Source organism: Astatotilapia calliptera, chromosome 14, assembly GCF_900246225.1.
Source record: "Astatotilapia calliptera chromosome 14, fAstCal1.2, whole genome shotgun sequence".
Classification (NCBI taxonomy): Eukaryota; Metazoa; Chordata; class Actinopteri; order Cichliformes; family Cichlidae; genus Astatotilapia; species Astatotilapia calliptera.
In genome coordinates, this window is record NC_039315.1 from 20,120,918 (window position 1) to 20,139,014 (window position 18,097).

Below are 18,097 nucleotides of genomic sequence, written 5' to 3' on the forward strand. Positions count from 1 at the left end.
TATGGTTCTTTCATAAATGTCACCAATGCACAGCCTCCTCCCTCCAACTCTTCCATAGACTCTAATGTTAAAATGGCTCAGAAGGTTCGTTTGAAAATCAGAAGAGCATGGTGTCTTTCCACTGTCACCACGTCCATATAATAAGCTCCACAGGCATGAAAACTGAGAATTAGGTAGACTAGACATGGCTGTCGCTCACGGTGAAAGAATTTTGTCAGTACGACATGTACTTTTCATTTGGGAACGATTTGTTTCGGCCTGACTTTTCTGTTCATTTTAAGCAGCAAAAGTGAGGTGCATGTCTGTGTCGTGTGTATGGAGCCATTGGGTGCGGTCACTATAGCAACCAGGCTCACACCTGCCTGCTTAACGAGCTCTGCCTGCCACTGTACCAAGATTCATCTTAAGCACTTCTCTTTCAACTGCTGCTGTGTCCACAGTGTTACAGCCATCATTTTACCCTCAAAACGTCGCCATCGTTGTTCTCTTTCCAACATCTTGTCTTTCAAAGCTCAGAGATGTAAACTTTTTAAACTGTGTGGGTCCAAGTGGAGGGATCACATTTTAGTCATTCAGTGATTCAAAGAATATGACCTTTTAATATTCATTCAGATGTTTTCTGACTCTAAATGTTCTTTTCTCATTTCTTAGGGTTTTCTAATTTACAATTAAAACATTTTCAGCTTTTTTCCAACTTCTTCTTCTGTGTAACCTTCAGCTTTTAGCAGTTCAGCACTTTTGTTTTCAGGTTAAATTCGGGTTTTTTGTTTTTTTTTATCTCATTCAAAATTTTTAACTTAAATTCAGTAATTATTTCATTTCAGTGCATACATTCAGATTCAAGCATTCACACTGCAGTTTCTTCAGAAAATGCACTTTCTAGTTATTTTTTCCTATTCCGTACGTTTTTCGCCGACTATCTCCTTCAAAACCGTTCAACTTAGAAAAACCATTCAAACACCATTAGATTCCTCATCTTTTGGAATGGTGTGCTTCTATTTTTCTCATTTTTAACATTTATATTTTTAATTTTATTCAACTTTATTCAACAAAAATTTCCCATGTATTTCAATGGGGAGACCCTTCAAATTCTCATTCAATTCACTCATTTTTAAACCCTTACTACTTCCACATACATTGACATAGAGCCACCATTCAAACTTTAAAACGAAGACAAGACATTCAACTATTCAACTTGTATTTATCTTTTCAATATCTATTATACTTTTTCTTCAGTTCCAGTTTAAGTTTCATGATGTTTTTTCACCCGTTTCAGAGTTTATAATGGGTGTGTATGGGACGGAATGTTGGGGCTAGAGTGAGGTAGCTCAACTGCTAGAGTGAGAGGAGCAAAAAAATTAATCTTAAAATCTTTTTTAAAACTGCTGCTGTGTCCGCAGCGTTTGCTCTACAGGTATGATTTTACCCTCAAAACGTAGCCATCGCTGTCCTCTTTCATCCAATGTGTTTACTATTGTCCTAGGTGTTACGGTTCTCTCATAAATGTCACCAATGCACAGCCTCCTCCTTCCAACTCTTCCATAGACTCTAATGTTAAAATGGCTCAGAAGGTTCGTTTGAAAATCAGAAGAGCATGGTGTCTTTCCACTGTCACCACGTCCATATAATAAACTCCACAGACATGAAAACTGAGAATTAGGTAGACTAGACATTGCTGTCGCTCACGGTGAAAGAATTTTGTCAATACGACTTTTACTTTTCATTTGGGAGCGATTTGTTTCGGCCTGACTCTTCTGTTCATTTTAAGCAGCAAAAGTGAGGTGCATGTCTGTGTACGTGTGTATGGAGCCCTTGGGTGCAGTCACTATAGCAACCAGGCTCACACCTGCCTGCTTAACGAGCTCTCTCTCTCACTCTGCCAAGATTCATCTTAAACACTTCTCTTTCAACTGCTGCTGTGTCCACAGTGTTACAGCCATCATTTTACCCTCAAAACGTCGCCATCGTTGTTCTTTTTCCAACATCTTGTCTTTCAAAGCTCAGAGATGTAAACTTTTTAAACTGTGTGGGTCCAAGTGGAGGGATCACATTTTAGTCATTCAGTGATTCAAAGAATATGACCTTTTAATATTCTTTCAGATGTTTTCTGACTCTAAATGTTCTTTTCTCATTTCTTAGGTTTTTCTAATTTACAATTAAAACATTTTCAGCTTTTTTCCAACTTCTTCTTCTGTGTAACCTTCAGCTTTTAGCAGTTCAGCACTGTTGTTTTCAGGTTAAATTCAGGTTGTTTTTTTTGTTTTTTTATCTCATTCAAAATTTTTAACTCAAAATTCAGCAATTAATTCATTTCAGTCCATACATTCAGATTCAAGCATTCACACTGCAGTTTCTTCAGAAAATGCACTTTCTAGTTAGTTTTTGTCCTTATAATTACTGTTGTTATTGATAATTGTTAATTTGATTATTAATAAAAGTTGAACAGAGTTTTCAAGACTAATTCACAAGAGCAATTCATTTCCTTTATCATTTTGTTCTCTAATTAAATTGAAGGTGGCATCCATATTTTAATAACTAGAGTTCGTGTTTGTTTCAGTTTAAAATTAAAATGTAAAAAATGTGTTTAATCATTTATGAAACCAATTTTATTGAAGTGATCAGCATATCCCTAGTTGCATACTATTTACAGATGCAGCTGACACAGACCAACATTAGCATTAATTAACATTAGGTCCAATAATCACCTTCCCTTTAGCAGTGGTCTCATCTCTGTCTGGTTCCTTAGGGAAATTCTTGGCTTTTTAGCTGCTAAATGTTCCTTAATCTCTAAAAAGCCACAAGCTAGCATGCCTTGTGCAACTGGAAACAAGCCTGCAGGAAACCAAAACACTGAGCTGAAAAATGCTAAAGTGATTTGGAGGACTGAGGGGACTGCAGAGGCAGGGGATTTTTTTTTTCTATTAGGAAATCCTTCCACACCACACATAATATAAAACCACCTATTATTGTTATTATAGATATTAAATTGTTAGGCTTTAATTTAGTTATTTTTTTCTGGCTTTTTTGCTCTCGCATCTTTCTTTAGTCTCATCTGTTTTTCTTTTTCCATCCTTTTCCTCTCCAAGTTGCTGTGTTGCTGTAAAATATTATATTAGAAGAAACCTGCAATGCTCTTGATAAATATTCTGCCAGAAGGCTTTAGATAGCTGTTTGGAGAGCCCATAAAAACAACGCCATGGGCAGGAGTCAACACACCCCGGTATGACTGCACTGTGGTTCACCTCACCTGACTCCAGTTCAAAGCATTATTAGTAACAGACTCACAACACTTATGTTTTTACGTACATGCGAAATCTCCTTTCTCAAAGTAATTGCCATTGTCCGCAAGGTATCTTGTTTGTTTTTTTCCCACCAGTGGGTAACTATGAGATTTCAAAAATTACCCATTAGACTCTATTCTTTGTTTTTGTCTTTTTGTTATGTGCTGGATTTAAGTTGAGAAAAAAACCCTCAGGAACAACAGTGCAGGTTTGAATTGAGCTCATATTAGAGTCAGGAGACACAACAGCAATAGTCTTGAAGTGTTTGAGAGCCAAACAAGACAAAATTGCAAAAAGGAACCAAACTCATACTAATTTACAATATATATATATATATATATATATATATATATATATATATATATATATATATATATTATTGTAAGCAGCAACAGATAACACAGAGACCTCAGTGATGCAGATATCGTAACAGAAATGTGAAAATTTTCTCCAACCTCACTGTGCCAAATCACACTATTACAGATTCACCCAGTAAAAAAAATACATAAATAAATAAAGCAGATTGGAACGAATAGTTTGTGCAGTGAACTGATCTCTCAGCATTTGCCTCATTTCTTCGTCTTCTTTCTCACCAAACTTGTTTTGTTTTTCCTCACCATGCAGACTTTTACACTTTCCTTATGGTTCATACTTCCTTATTGTTTTTACCCCTCTCAGCTTCCTTTCGGCCTCTTTGTTGCTCATTTTATCCTCGTACTTATTCATCCTCTCTCATACACAAACAGGCTAGTGTAGCAGATGCAGTTGACGTTCTGCACCACCGAAGCATAACAGTGTAGTTAGCCTGCTTGGCATGAAACAGAATGCCTCAGCACAGAACACAACAGAGCACAGCAGGGCTGAGCGCTTTGTGGAGCAGAGGGGGCATCTCACGTACTTGACATGTTGTGAGTTCAAGTCCAGAGCATAACCTATTGCTTTACATTGCTACCACTCTCTTACACACACACACCTGTTTTGTTTTCGGTTCTTGCACGAAATTATCCAGACAGCTGCAGCATATGCAAGAGGACATGCACTATAAAACCTGCAAATATCTTAACAGCTATAGGAGGGATTTTTCTTGAAACTGCATACAGTACCTGCAGCATAAAGCCACCTGACAGTAACGACTGACTTTTCATCTACTTGATTTAGCATTTGGTGTTTTAGAGGAAGCATTTCAGCAGTTTTTGGGTGTCTTGAAATTTCTGCCTTGATAAACTAATGAGGAACTGAAATCATTTCATCCTTTAACTGACCATATAGTGCTGTGTTTAGCAAATGTTAACGTCTTAACTAAGACAATAACCCTTTCTGTTCTTTATCAGCATTTTTGCACGCTGATGCTAGCATGTAGCACAAAGTAATCCTAAATGCACCCTCACAGAGCAGTTAACACAGCGCTGACTCGGAGTATTAAGTAAGTATTAAAACAGGTGTTAATAATTAATAAAGTTTCTGCTCATTTGATCAGGGTCTCAGTGAACCTGGAGACTACCGTAACATGTACAAGGTCAGCTTGTGGTAGTCTGTTGTAAGGCTAAGTCTAATAAAGGGCATTACTATGCATGGGGAGAGTTTTGGTCTTGCTTAAAAGGCTTGCCTTTGGTGGGAGAAACAGAACACCTGGGGAAACCCACATTTAACCCTTTTTCATTTCTTTCTTTCTCCATCTTCTCTGAAATATTGTGCTTTCATCTGGCATGCTAAGGTGTAACATGCAGCGTTTTCTCTCTTAATCTAGTCAAGCACACCTACTGTATATCCTATGCTATAGCTCGCTGTTCTTTGCTTTGCTATGGTTTTTCACTCTCTGCTGTGCTGAAATGTCATCTAAATGTAATTTTTCTTTGCTGTTCCATACTAGGCTGGTCTGCTAGGCTGTGCCACGCCATTCTCTTCTGGAGTCCTGATGATGGTAGCATTGCTGCAGTGCTCAGCTCAGCACGCTTGGGTGATTGTAACTATAAAATTATTTAATGAGCAGTTTGGAGCCATGCCACAACCACTTCAGAACAATAAAAAGTGTTTAACACCAACTCAGATTTAGTGAACCAGTGACAGTTTTGGAAATGTGCAGTCAGTGACAAAAGGGTTCAGAAGCTGATAATTGCATTTGTTCTGGTAGGGCAGGAGATACACCCAACTTTGACATCTTCCCAACAGAAAATGTGTATTAATAGCAATAAATTACTGTCTTCATCTCAAATGCAGGTCTGCGAAGAAACAGAAAAAGGTGGTTGTTGAGAAAAACATTACAATTATATCTTTTTAACTCTGCTTTTAGTACCGGATCTTAAGTATTTACAAGTAAATGTAGTACAATGAGCACCAGAGCTTCCAGATGTGTATCTTGGCTTGACACCTATCACTACCATTACTGCTCCTTCCAGCTTTCTTCTCATAATAAACACTAGGAAACCACAAAACTACATACCTCATATTTGCATATGTTAGAGTAGGCTAAATTATTTGAAAATGCACTGAGCGCTTTCCTTTCAATGTATATTTAAAAAACAAATCAATATCTTTCCATTGATTTTTTTTCACCAAATGTATTTGAGAAAGACAGCAGAGTGCTGGTGTGCTTTCACTGAATCATCACTTTCTAATTTGGGAAGCAACACATCTGCTGCTAATTAACTAGACTGATTGAATCTGGGTTTTCACAGGCACACGCATGCGTGCTCGGACGGACGCACAAACGCATACACACTGACTAATGATCTTTTCAGAAGGCAAATATTCACTCTGGCTAGTGACTATTACGGTGTCTGTGGTGGTGATTTTATCAAAGGAATGAATACAATATACAACATAAAGGCACAATAATGTACTAAGCCGCAATAATCCACAAGACTGGGGATGAGAAGAGTCACATGGAACCTGAAATCACTGAATGAGTCACAGATTACACTTGACCTTCAAGTATTTAACTCAGGGAGCAACACTTCACTGGCACATATTGACTTATTCGTCTTTCTGCTGTTCTTTTTAGGGGTCGCCACAGCAAATCTCTGGCTTCCATCTCAACCTGTCCCTTCTGCATGTCCTCCTTCACTACATCCATGAATCTTTCAGAGGTGTTTCTCCAGCCTGGCAGTTGAACATCCTTTGTACAATATATATCCACTATCCCTGCACATGTCCAACCATCTCACCCCTGTTTCTCCAGCTTAGTCTCCATAAATGTCCCCCCAATATACTCATTTCTAATTCTTAACCATCTTGTCTAAAAACGCTAAAACCCTTTTCCCATCCATACTCATATGTTTTTGTCTCTGTGTGACGTTAAAGATTTTGGTATTCAACCTTTCTCTTCCAAAGACTTGCTGTTTACTTAATGCATTTAATAAAACTTTCAATTTTAAGGATTTTGAGTCACTGCCATCTTTATCTCTGTTTGGGGTATGCTCCTGTCCATGTTAAATATTTTTCTTATCTGACACACACACACACACACACACTTACTCAGTTTATTTACCTGCTGAGTGTCTAATCTTGGCACAAACACTCTGGAAAGAGCATCTTCATCAACACTTGTGTTGATGAACCCCATATACATACAATTTTACATTGTAAATGCATAACAATTACCTGCAAATGCAGGCACACGTTAGTGTTCTGCATACTTACTAGTGCATTTACAAGGATCATGTTAATATCATCAAATATGTAGTGAATTGGAACGGATGCAGAAATAATGCTTCAGGTGAGTTAAATATAAGTTTTAGAATTTACTATGTTTTCTCGTTACCCAGTAGGATCAGGGCAATTAAAGATCTTTATAGGTCCTATTATCACTGTAATTCTCTGTTCTTTGACTTTTTGTAATAATAATAATGTGTATGTGTTAGTCCCCATAGGGAAATAGTTCCTCTGCATTTAACCCATTCACCCAGTGAAGCAGTTGGCAGCCACCAATGCAGCGCCCGGGGAAAATTTACTTTAAACTAAATTTCTAGAGTTCAAATTTCGTTTTTTTACATGGCTGGAAACACCGATAAACAGACAGTTGCCAAGAAAACAAGTCTTTAAAAACACCTAGATGTACCAAGATCCAAGAAAGGCAGGGACCCAAGAGGGGATTCTAGACCACAAAGAGACCACCACCACTTATCAAGTTACAGAGATGATTCCCTGGGCTTGACTGTGAGATCCTAAAAATCTGTATCAGGAATAATCTTCTGCCACTCTTCAAGTGTGGAAAGAATATATCTACATGAAGCACATAACACACATCCCAAAAAGTTGATTCTGTTCATCTGGATGTAGCATTTAAGTATACTTATTGCCTACTGAAAACACTACATCCAGATGAACAGAATCAACTTTTTGGCATTTTCTTATTTGGATGATTGAGCATAACGCATACAGTTTTCAAACCACTAGAAGACACTGTTGGCCTATCTCATGCAGAAGAGCTAAAACCAAACAAAATCAGTAAATATTTCATATCAGAATTTTAAATACACTGCTTGATTCAAATCTTGACAACAGATCATTTAGAAACCTCATATCTTTATTAGTTTTGAAGCTGTCAAAACCACATCTCAGCCCTTTGTGTTTTTCTCAGAACCAATTTGAAACAAGGACTTTCACTCAAGAGGTAAGTAAAACTGAACTTTTATATTGAATAACACGATGTTTTAAATAAAGCTTTATGCAAATAGGTCAATAATGCTGTGGCTGCCGTCAGGGTGGAGAGGACTGTTTGGGTTCATTTATGAAGTCTGTATTAATGGTTTCCTTAGAATTTACAAAAATGCATTTGAACAATCCACCAGACTTTCAGAACAATTTTTGTTGGACAGACAAGACCAAAGACGAATGACCGTGAAGTCCTCTGTGTATCAAAGTATTCAAGAGTCAAATGTGAGGACGTCTGTCTGAAAGCTAAAGTTTGTTTGAAAGTGGATCATGCAGATCCAAAGCACGTCAGCAAATCTACAACAGAATGACAAAGTGTACTAGTAGCCCAGCCAAAGTCCACACCTCAGCCCCATTGGGCTGCAATGGCGGCACCTGAAACTTAAATGCACTAAGGCAAAAGTGTAAAGAATGATGGGCCCAAATTCCTGCACAATGATGTGTGAGATTATTAATATCATACAGAACGCAATAACTTCAAGTTATTGCTGCTAAAGTCAGTTTTATAAGCTTTTGAATGGTGGGCTATACTTTGTTTTTCACAGACTACATAGTGATGTGAAAACTATCTCTTTCAGTGTGGAGACCATGTCCCGTCAAAGTAAACAGCTCCTTTTCAAGATCACAGTAATAAGACCCTGTGTGATGTTCCGTTTACTGGCATTTTCTGATGAAAGCCACGCTCCAAACATCCTGCACAGCAGACTTTCCCCATGGTTACACATGCAACCACTGCAGGGACATGCATATTCAACCCAGAAAGAAAGTGCTACTGCCACATTATTTATAAATGTGATTTCTTTATTTTATTATTTACAAGAGCAGTCTGTTCTAATTACGTTGTTTTTCATTTGTTTTTCTGACTAGTGAGTAAAAGTGTGCTATGTCTTTTACATCGTGCATGATTGATTACAGTCATTCTTTCTTTTATTTTTCAGTGAGCGCTAGTCTCATTGCACATTGTGTTTCCTTTTTGCATGACATGCTCAAACCATATACTCAGAATAAGACAACAACCTGGAAGCTAATAAAGCAATTTCTGTTCTTACCTTCATCTTGTGACCAAAGTGCTGCTGGTCAGTGACTGTGGTGATTTTAATCTAGTGGACTAAGAGTCCCAGCTTCATTCACCAGTGGGTTATATGAGAAAATATGGGTTTGGATCATCTCCAAATTTGAAGCTGTCCTGATTTAAGAGAAGCAAAAAATAGAGCAAATTCTAAAGAAGGAACTCTTTACAGGTTCAGGACATAGAGGGTAATGGAATAAGATTACAAATACATAGAGAACTGCAGATCTTCCTCAAACATGTGCCAGATGTTTCACTTACATGCAGTGTTAAGTGTTCATAATATTTATGCATCATAATTCAGATCTGAAACACAATGAGAACCTGCAAGTCTTTATATTCGTCCTCATGCATTCCACTAATCTCCCTGTTAAAAGTATTTCAGAAGACTATGGTAACATACCTGAAGTTGGCAAACTTTCTAAAATCCTTAAGGCAACATGTCGAGTACAACCACTGCTTAGTGTGCAGCAGAACCCATGTGAAATAAAGAAAAATAATGTAGAAATAAATATTGTTAGAGTATAGTAGTAGCTACACATTTGTCATGTTTTTATGTACATCTACCTGTCGCACCAGGAAATCTAAAGGTGTTCAAAATGATGTCACACTTTACACAACTCATCACAGGCCCTTTCATTCAGTCAGTTGTATTTAACCTTAGCAACCAGTTACAGTTCAATCATGCACATGGGTGTAATCAGTGAGCTCCAGTACCTATGAAGCACCACGACCATGACTGCCACAAAATTAAATTGTAGCTGCTTTTATTTTTGCTTTTCTCCATTTCATTTTTTGGGGGGTCTTTTTTCTTTCATGGTTTATTTTCAGTGTGTTTTGGTATTTATTTACTACACACATGATATACACTTTTAGAGCACGTTCCTGAAGAGCAGCTCAATCACACTAATACATTTATACATAAATTGTATTTTAGTGAGATGGAACTGCCGCATAACTTCTGAATTTTACTTTAACCTCATTTCAAAAAACTACAAATACTAAAGACAACATGTAAAATGTTGTAACAAGCAAATTTTGTTCTTTATGAAATCATAATTGCTCTAAATTAAATTCATTTTTGCTTTTTTATTTTAATGTCAGAAACAGGTTTCAACATCTTGCAAATGGGGCTGTAAAAATTCATACATGTAAAACAACTTCAAAAGCAAGACAAATCTGTGAAGATCTCTTAATCTCTAGTCACAGAAATTTCCATGTCATGTGACATATAAATGAAAAACAGAATATAATAGCAAGCGTTATAGTAATTCAGAGTCTAGAGTTCAAGATGTTGAGTGGGGGAGGATCTCTCCTCCTTACTGATCCTCCTTACTTACTTACCGTCTTTCACTGTGCACTCTCATTTGTTCTTGCTCGGACACAACATCTGAGCAAGAGCAAATGAGCTTAAGGTGCGGTTGCAGTACTTCAGCTAGCCCTACAGAAGACAAGCAAAATAACAGGTCATTTCAAAGGCAGTCTCTATTAGTTCTCTTCACTCTGAGATGGAGAAAGATAAGAAAGAAAAGGGCAAGAGAGGAACAAGAGAGGTTAGATTTGAAGGTAAGAACTGCTCAATGGTATATGATAAACCGAAAATGAAAAGTTTACAAGTAAGTCCTCATGTTTTTTAAATCATGTCATGGGTCTCTACATGTGACATTATGTTTTTTATACTATGAAATGTGCTGCACATCAAACTTATGGAACGCCAGGACTGCCATAATGAATTAATTAAATACACCATTAAATAATTAATTAAATGTGGCAATAATTAATTAAAATTGGAATTAATTAATTAAATAAATAGTTATGATATATGTAATTAATTAATTATTGACACATTTAATTAATTATTTATGTATTTCACATTTTAATTAATTATTGACACATTTAATTAATTAATTATTGACATATTTAATTAATTATTTATGTATTTCACATTTTAATTAATTATTGACACATTTAATTAATTATTGACACATTTAATTAATTATTTAATGCTATATTTATTTATTTCATTTTGGCAGTCCTGGCGCCTGGCTCTCATCATGAAATAATTTTATCTGTCAGCCTCACCCATCAAACTCAGGGGGCGGGGTTAACGCTGATCGAGTCAAAACCATTGCTTTGGCCTGGTGGCCATTGTTTCTAGCACACAACCGGCATGTGGAAGCTAACAGAACTGAGCTTTGAAAAACCCTGTTTGTGTGTTACCAAATACCGTTTTAATATTTTTTTTAGCCGAGGATGTAGTGGTTTAATCTTCATGTGTCTGGTCGGTTTGTCAAGATACAGCCTCTTTGCAAAAGTGTTTCGATGATTTCGGAGATGTCGTCCCAGTCTCACGGCAAAGCGTGGGATAGACCCGCTCGCCTCGCAAGCAATCCCACCGACAAAGCGCAGGCCCCGGTACACAGCTGTAGTAACCCCCGCTGACTTCTTTTACTGAGGTTATATTTATCGGTGTTTTATTTCCTGATGTTCTTATGTGTCCTACGTGTTTCAGTCGCCAATTCTGAATTATAACTAACATTAAAAACATGTTTAAGGAGGAGAGAGAGCAAATAAATCTGTTTAACATCTGATCTTTGGGTTTTTGTTCAGTAATCAGCATGACCTGTGTATAAACACATAAAAGAGATAACATTGGTGTTTCCGTCATGTAGTAACTGCTGGCTTTAACTGTACAAAGGTTGTTCGACACTATGAAACACATACAGACTTCATGATGTTCGGCTAATATTTTTATTGTGAATATTAATCATGCTGACCTCGCTCTGTACACCACGCAGCGAGGTCAGCATATCCACGATATCCTCAGCTCCATGAGTTAACACAAAGTTTCCCAGCTGACTATCTAACTGCCAACTATTCCAGAGAAGTGTAAGAGACTCAGCAGCAGATTAGAATAACAGTTTGTGGCGTGAATAAGACACGGCGGGACCACGAAGCAACGTTCAGAGTCATCTTTATTTACATCTCACCACACCACAACACCCCCAAACCCCTCAGTCCGTGTTTTTAACTAGGCGGGCGTGATTAAGGATGCCGTGCAGGTGCGTCCGCCCTCCCTGCACGGCACCGCAGACCACGCCCCACCACATACCCCCATCGCCCGATTGAGGCCGGGGAGCCATCCGGCCGAACCTACTCCCCCACCGCCAGTGGGAGAGGGAGTCAGCCCGGACAGCTGGCACCCCCAGGCCCCGGCCAAGCGACGGGGAGGTGCGAGTTCAGGCGGCCGCCCGCGAATCCAGCGGCGCAGGCAAAGCTGGTTCGGAAGTCGGACACGTGACAGGTGCACCCGGCGCGGCCGGCACAAGCGTGAGCCCCAGCTCACAGGTGGCTGGGCAGAGGTGTGGCGTGTACAGGCCTCTGGTGGTGGTGAGGCCGTTCTGGCGAGCACGGCGATCTCAAGCGTGGCGCCCGCCTCGCTCGCCAGTTCCACTCGAGCAAGCTCCCCTGGCACTGGGACCTCCAGCTCCTTGCGCGGCCCCTCCGTCACCGCTGTCGCTCCCTGCTGGAGCAGCCCATAGCGCGACTCCTCCGTCACTACTGCTCCCTCCGCCGCCACTCCCGGCTCGAGCAGCCCCTCGTGCAGCTCCTCTTTCTCCAACCGGCGCAGACCCTCGCGCACCTCGTCTGCCGCCTCCGGTTGGAGCGGCTCATCCACCACTCCCGGCAGGAGCAGCCCTTCACCTGGCTGTTCCCCCTCCTCCGGCAGGCGCAGATCCCCGCGCGCCTCGTCTGCCACCTCCGGCTGCTGAGGTGCCTCACGCGGCTCCTCCACCGCTTCACTGTCCTCGGGACACACCTGTGGGGGTGGCGCCCAGGCCCAGAGCAGCGCCGCCAGCTCCCCAATCCTTTCCAGGTGCCGCTCGGACTGGTCCTGCAGCTCTTCCTGCTGGCGACGCACCTCCGCCGCCTGCTCCCGCTGGGCGGCCGCCATTTCGGCCACCCTCTGGGCCAGCTCCTCCATTCCCTGGCTCCGATATGGACCCGCCGTGCTGCCTCCTGGGTTTCGGCACCAATGTGGCGTGAATAAGACACGGCGGGACCACGGAGCAACGTTCAGAGTCATCTTTATTTACATCTCACCACACCACAACACCCCCAAACCCCTCAGTCCCCGTGTTTTTAACTAGGCGGGCGTGATTAAGGATGCCGTGCAGGTGCGTCCGCCCTCCCTGCACGGCACCGCAGACCACGCCCCACCACACAGTTATACATTTAATAAATCACCAAATGAATCCAAGAAACGAGCAAACCTGTTCCGACAATTTGAATTTGTATTCCCTCAGCTGCAGACTCGCTGCTGTTTAAATGTTTGAAAAGGAAGATTAGATATAAACAAACGTCAAACATAGACTCAGTCTGCCTTCACATTTGATATGAGGCCAGCACGTATAGTGGCCTCAGCAGGCTATTACTGAAATACACGTGCTATATCATAAACTATGATATAAACAGGGAGGTCCTATTAACATGTTTAGTTTTAAAGGACACCTTCCTGCCTTTAGTCTCATTCATGAGCAGTATTCGTTTTCTTCTAACATCCAGAAGTCTGCACAATGTGTTTCATAGTTTGTAACAAGCCTTTGACAGGTAAACATAACATGACCGAAAAAGCAAAAAAAAAAGAGAGAGAGAGAGAGAGAGAGAGAGTGTTGACATAAGAAGAGAAAATGCTCTCAATTATGGAGACAGGCAAATGGTTCATTTATGTTTGATGTGTGTTTATTCCTCCCTAAATATCGTCGGTGAAGTTTGCCATGCACGTCAGATTTTCCTGCGCATTTTTATACCTCTGCCAACAGAGAGAGAAAAAAAATCACATTCTAACAGACAGCTGGTGCTTAGAATACAGTTGAATAACTATTAAAAAACAGATGATATTTAGATGATAGTTCAGTCTAACACATGTGCCAGTGGTTCATTAAACGTCTGTGAAACTATGCAGTTATGAAACGTAACTTTAACCTCAGCCAAACCGATTTGCTCAGTTGTAAATAAAACAGCGAAGTAAACGTGACCCGACAGACAGAACCTGAGTGAATGAAGTCCAGCGTTTAACCACTGAGAGCTAAAACTCAGCTGAGGTTTGAAAGCTGTGTGCTGGTGATTGGACATCAGCCGCTGATGAAGCTGTTCGCCTATAAAGTGCTCTGTAAGGAAACAAGCTCCAGCAGCTCTGCACTCGGGGAAAATACTATATTTACTTATCTTGTGCAGTTAAACTGTGACTATCATCAGGTAATGTAGGCGTGTTTCTTGAATTAGCAGCAGGTGTTAAACAGCTGGCAGATGAGGAGGAGGATGCATGCAGGTAAACTGAGGGTCTGCTGAGCTGATCGCTGGTTTCGTGAGAAAAATGTCAGCTCGTTCTTTATGTTACAGAAGCACAGAGACACAAGACCAGGCGGAAAGAGACGATCGTTCGGTGAAAATGAGAATCTGCGAATGCAACATGTGGAACACGGAGAGTGGAATATGTAAACAAACCGGTTAATGTACCCCCTCGGTGCGCTCTGCATGCTAACTGTTAGCAGAGCTAGTGAAATCTCTGAAAACATCTGAGCACTTTTGCAAACATGTTCTATGTTGACAACCTGACCAGACATACGGCGCGACATTCGCGGCTAAAACACTGTTAAAAGTGTAGCTGGTGACAGAAAAACGACCTGTGATTTGATCTGCATTCTGGGATAACTGGCTGCCCCAAGTCTACACAAGCAATCGATTATCTAGGATCGACCTGTTTTGACTTACTTTGCACGGCAACCAATCAAATGTTAGAGAAGCTGCATGGGCAGCGTTAACCCCGCCCCCTGAGTTTGATGGGTGAGGCTGACAGATAAAATTATTTCATGACGAGAGCCAGGCGTCAGGACTGCCAAAATGAAATAAATAAATATATCATTAAATAATTAATTAAATGTGTCAATAATTAATTAAATGTGTCAATAATTAATTAAAATGTGAAATACATAAATAATTAATTAAATGTGTCAATAATTAATTAATTAAATGTGTCAATAATTAATTAAAATGTGAAATACATAAATAATTAATTAAATGTGTCAATAATTAATTAATTACATGTGTCATAACTATTTATTTAATTAATTAATTCCAATTTTAATTAATTATTGCCACATTTAATTAATTATTTAATGGTGTATTTAATTAATTCATTATGGCAGTCCTGGCGCTCCATACAAACTGAGTCAGACTGTGTTATTTGAAAGGTTGCATAAAATACTCTGCAGGTTAGTGAAGGATAAACAGGTTAGTTTGATGTAATGTGATGGATTTAAAGTAAAGAACAGTGTCTGACTGGTGCACCGTGGCTGTGGTTTCATGCTCAGGGTCAGGCAACATCAAGTGTAGCACAGATTAATATGAGTTTTAGCTGATGATGCTTAAATTCATTGACTGACTTCCATCTTCATACCAACCTCATACCGTCTAGAAAAAAGACAGCATAGATAGTGTACTGAAATGAAACACCTGCTGACATCTGCAGCAGCGGCACAGGTCAGCTGATTGCAGCCTGTACATTAACAAAATCTGCTGGAGCACACAATAGAAATAATTATGACGCCCCACCTGCTGAATCCACTTTAACCCCTGACTGTACTCATTTCCCTGTTTAGAGGTAAAGAGACCCTCTATTATGTAGGCAACAGAAAACAGAGCTTTTTAAAAAATTTCCTTCCTTTTCTCTATTCATGTTCTACTTAACTGAGTCGAGCTGAGTAAATTTACTAGAATTAAATTGTGGATTAAAACAAAGTTTGTATTGCCATCTACTAATATTATTTTATTATAACATTAATGTAGCAGGTTCAGCCAGCTTTGCACAAAAATAGCTGGTACAAACGTTCTCCAAAGAGTTGTTTTTACTTTCTAACTTTGAGTATTTTTTTTTTCACTTTTATTTGAGTAATGACGTTGAATCAGTACTTCAACTTTTACTGGAGTTTAACACTATGTGTACGTATGCATAAGTACAGAATGTCTGTACTATTGCCACTGCATATTTCTCTAAATCCCTTTGTCCTTAATTTGCTGATCTGCTCAAGTCAAGTCCAACTTACAACAAGCTATTTACAAAACACCCCTCTCATCTTTCTCTTAAAAACAAAAAATACCAAAAAGCAATACAGCTTTGAAGTGTCAAGTCATATTCAGAATTTAAGTAAACATTTCCAGTGTAACACATATGTTACTATGTTAAACACACCCCTCTTTCTCTCTTCTCCTGTCTCTGCTTCATCACTCTGTCTTCTTTCACATATAGTGAATGGCCATGTTATGGTAGTGTCAGGGCCCCTATCCCTCTCTCCGTCTGCACTCTCTCCATCAGTACATCAGGCCATGACCTGGCAGTCTCTCTCTCTCTACCTACCTAGCTATCTGTCGATCTATCTATGATGCTCAGTATGGCTCTGTCCTTATTCTTCTCTCTCTCTTTCTGTGGCCACTGGTCTGTTTCTGTCTGACGGTCATGGTGGGGTGGATGTGTCAGGAGAGGCATTCGTGCTGGCTCCATTAAACTGCAACCTTGCTAGTCTGAAGGACAGCACTATAACATCTCTTTCTCCCCATCCCCTTTCTCCAATTCTCTGGAAATAAACAGGCTGCTTAAGAAATTATTTTATTCTCCTGATTTTACACTAGAGATTTTTTTTTTAAGTTTCCCTTTCTACTAAAATGCAATTACTTAATATCTTTATCACTATACAATAACTTAAATAACTACCCACATCACAATTAATTGGAATTTCTTTTTTAAATAACTCATACAGCAATAAGGTGAGCAGGGCACAGTTGCCATAGCAACATGCTCTGATCATGTTAAAAGCATAGCCTTAAGCATTGATAGGGAAAGCATGTTTTTTGCAAATTGCAATGCCCTCCCCCCTGTGGTCAAATGACGCTTTTTTTGTTTGTTTGTTTGTTTTTGGCAATGCCACAAAGGTACCATCGTCTCCTCTATGTGTTTCTGTTTCGGTTCTTCTCTGTCCCTGTGTGCACCATGAGCATGGTACCTCCTTCAGATCCTTCACTGAAGACAACTGGTACATCTGCTTATCATTATGGTATTGGCAGTGTGTCCGCACTGGTGCTTCAGCCAGTCACCTCTCCTTCAGCTATGAGGTATCAGACACTTTAATGTGTTAGTTTCTTATAAATCTATTCAAGTAACTGTCAATGTAACTGTCTCTTTCTGTGCTTTAAGGCAACTCTTTTGCTCATCAACCCGCTTACAAGCTCTATGTAACCTTCAACCTGCTTGTCCACTTTCTGCCAGTCGCTGGCACGCCTCACTGCTCCCTCACGCCATTATCACCTGTATCACTCCCCTTCAGCCAGTCCGGCCAGGACACTCAAAAACTGCCAAACTTTCAGTTTGTCCTGCCTTTTTTGTGTTTTGCTTCTGAGTTCCAACCTATTGAAGCCTAAAAGAGTGCAATTCATTGCACTAAGTTGGACTCTCCATACATGAAACAGATGCTAAGGTAAGGTTTCTATTTTCCATTTTTATTTATTTTTGTCATTATAGCAAATAGCAAATGCTTTTCAAAATCAAAAGAACATTTTGAGCTCTGAAGATAATATGTGGCAGGTTTGGTGAAACATTCTTATTGTTCATAAATTGATAAAAACAAACAAAACAAAATCAAATATAAACATATCTGGTTCTTTGACCAAATAAAACCAATTATGCAACATTTTCTTAAAGGGTTTAAAGTTCAAAACCTTCACCCATTAACAGTCCTCAATCCAAAATCAGTGTTCCACAAAAAGTTCATAGGACTGCCATGAGGTCTAATGGCAGAAGAAGAAAGATTGAAGTAAATGTATAAGCAAAGTTAGATCTACTTTAAACACTTTCCTGCATTGGCACCAAAGCGCACAAGTGACGTGATGAAGCTAAGGGCCACAGAAGTAAAGTCCACACAGTAAAAGATTGCCCACCATCTGAACAAAGCACTTGCTTTTCCATAGAGACAAGTGACCAGCTAGTCACCCAAAAAGACGCTGCATTGAAATAAACTTCTGAGTTTATTTATCAGCATAT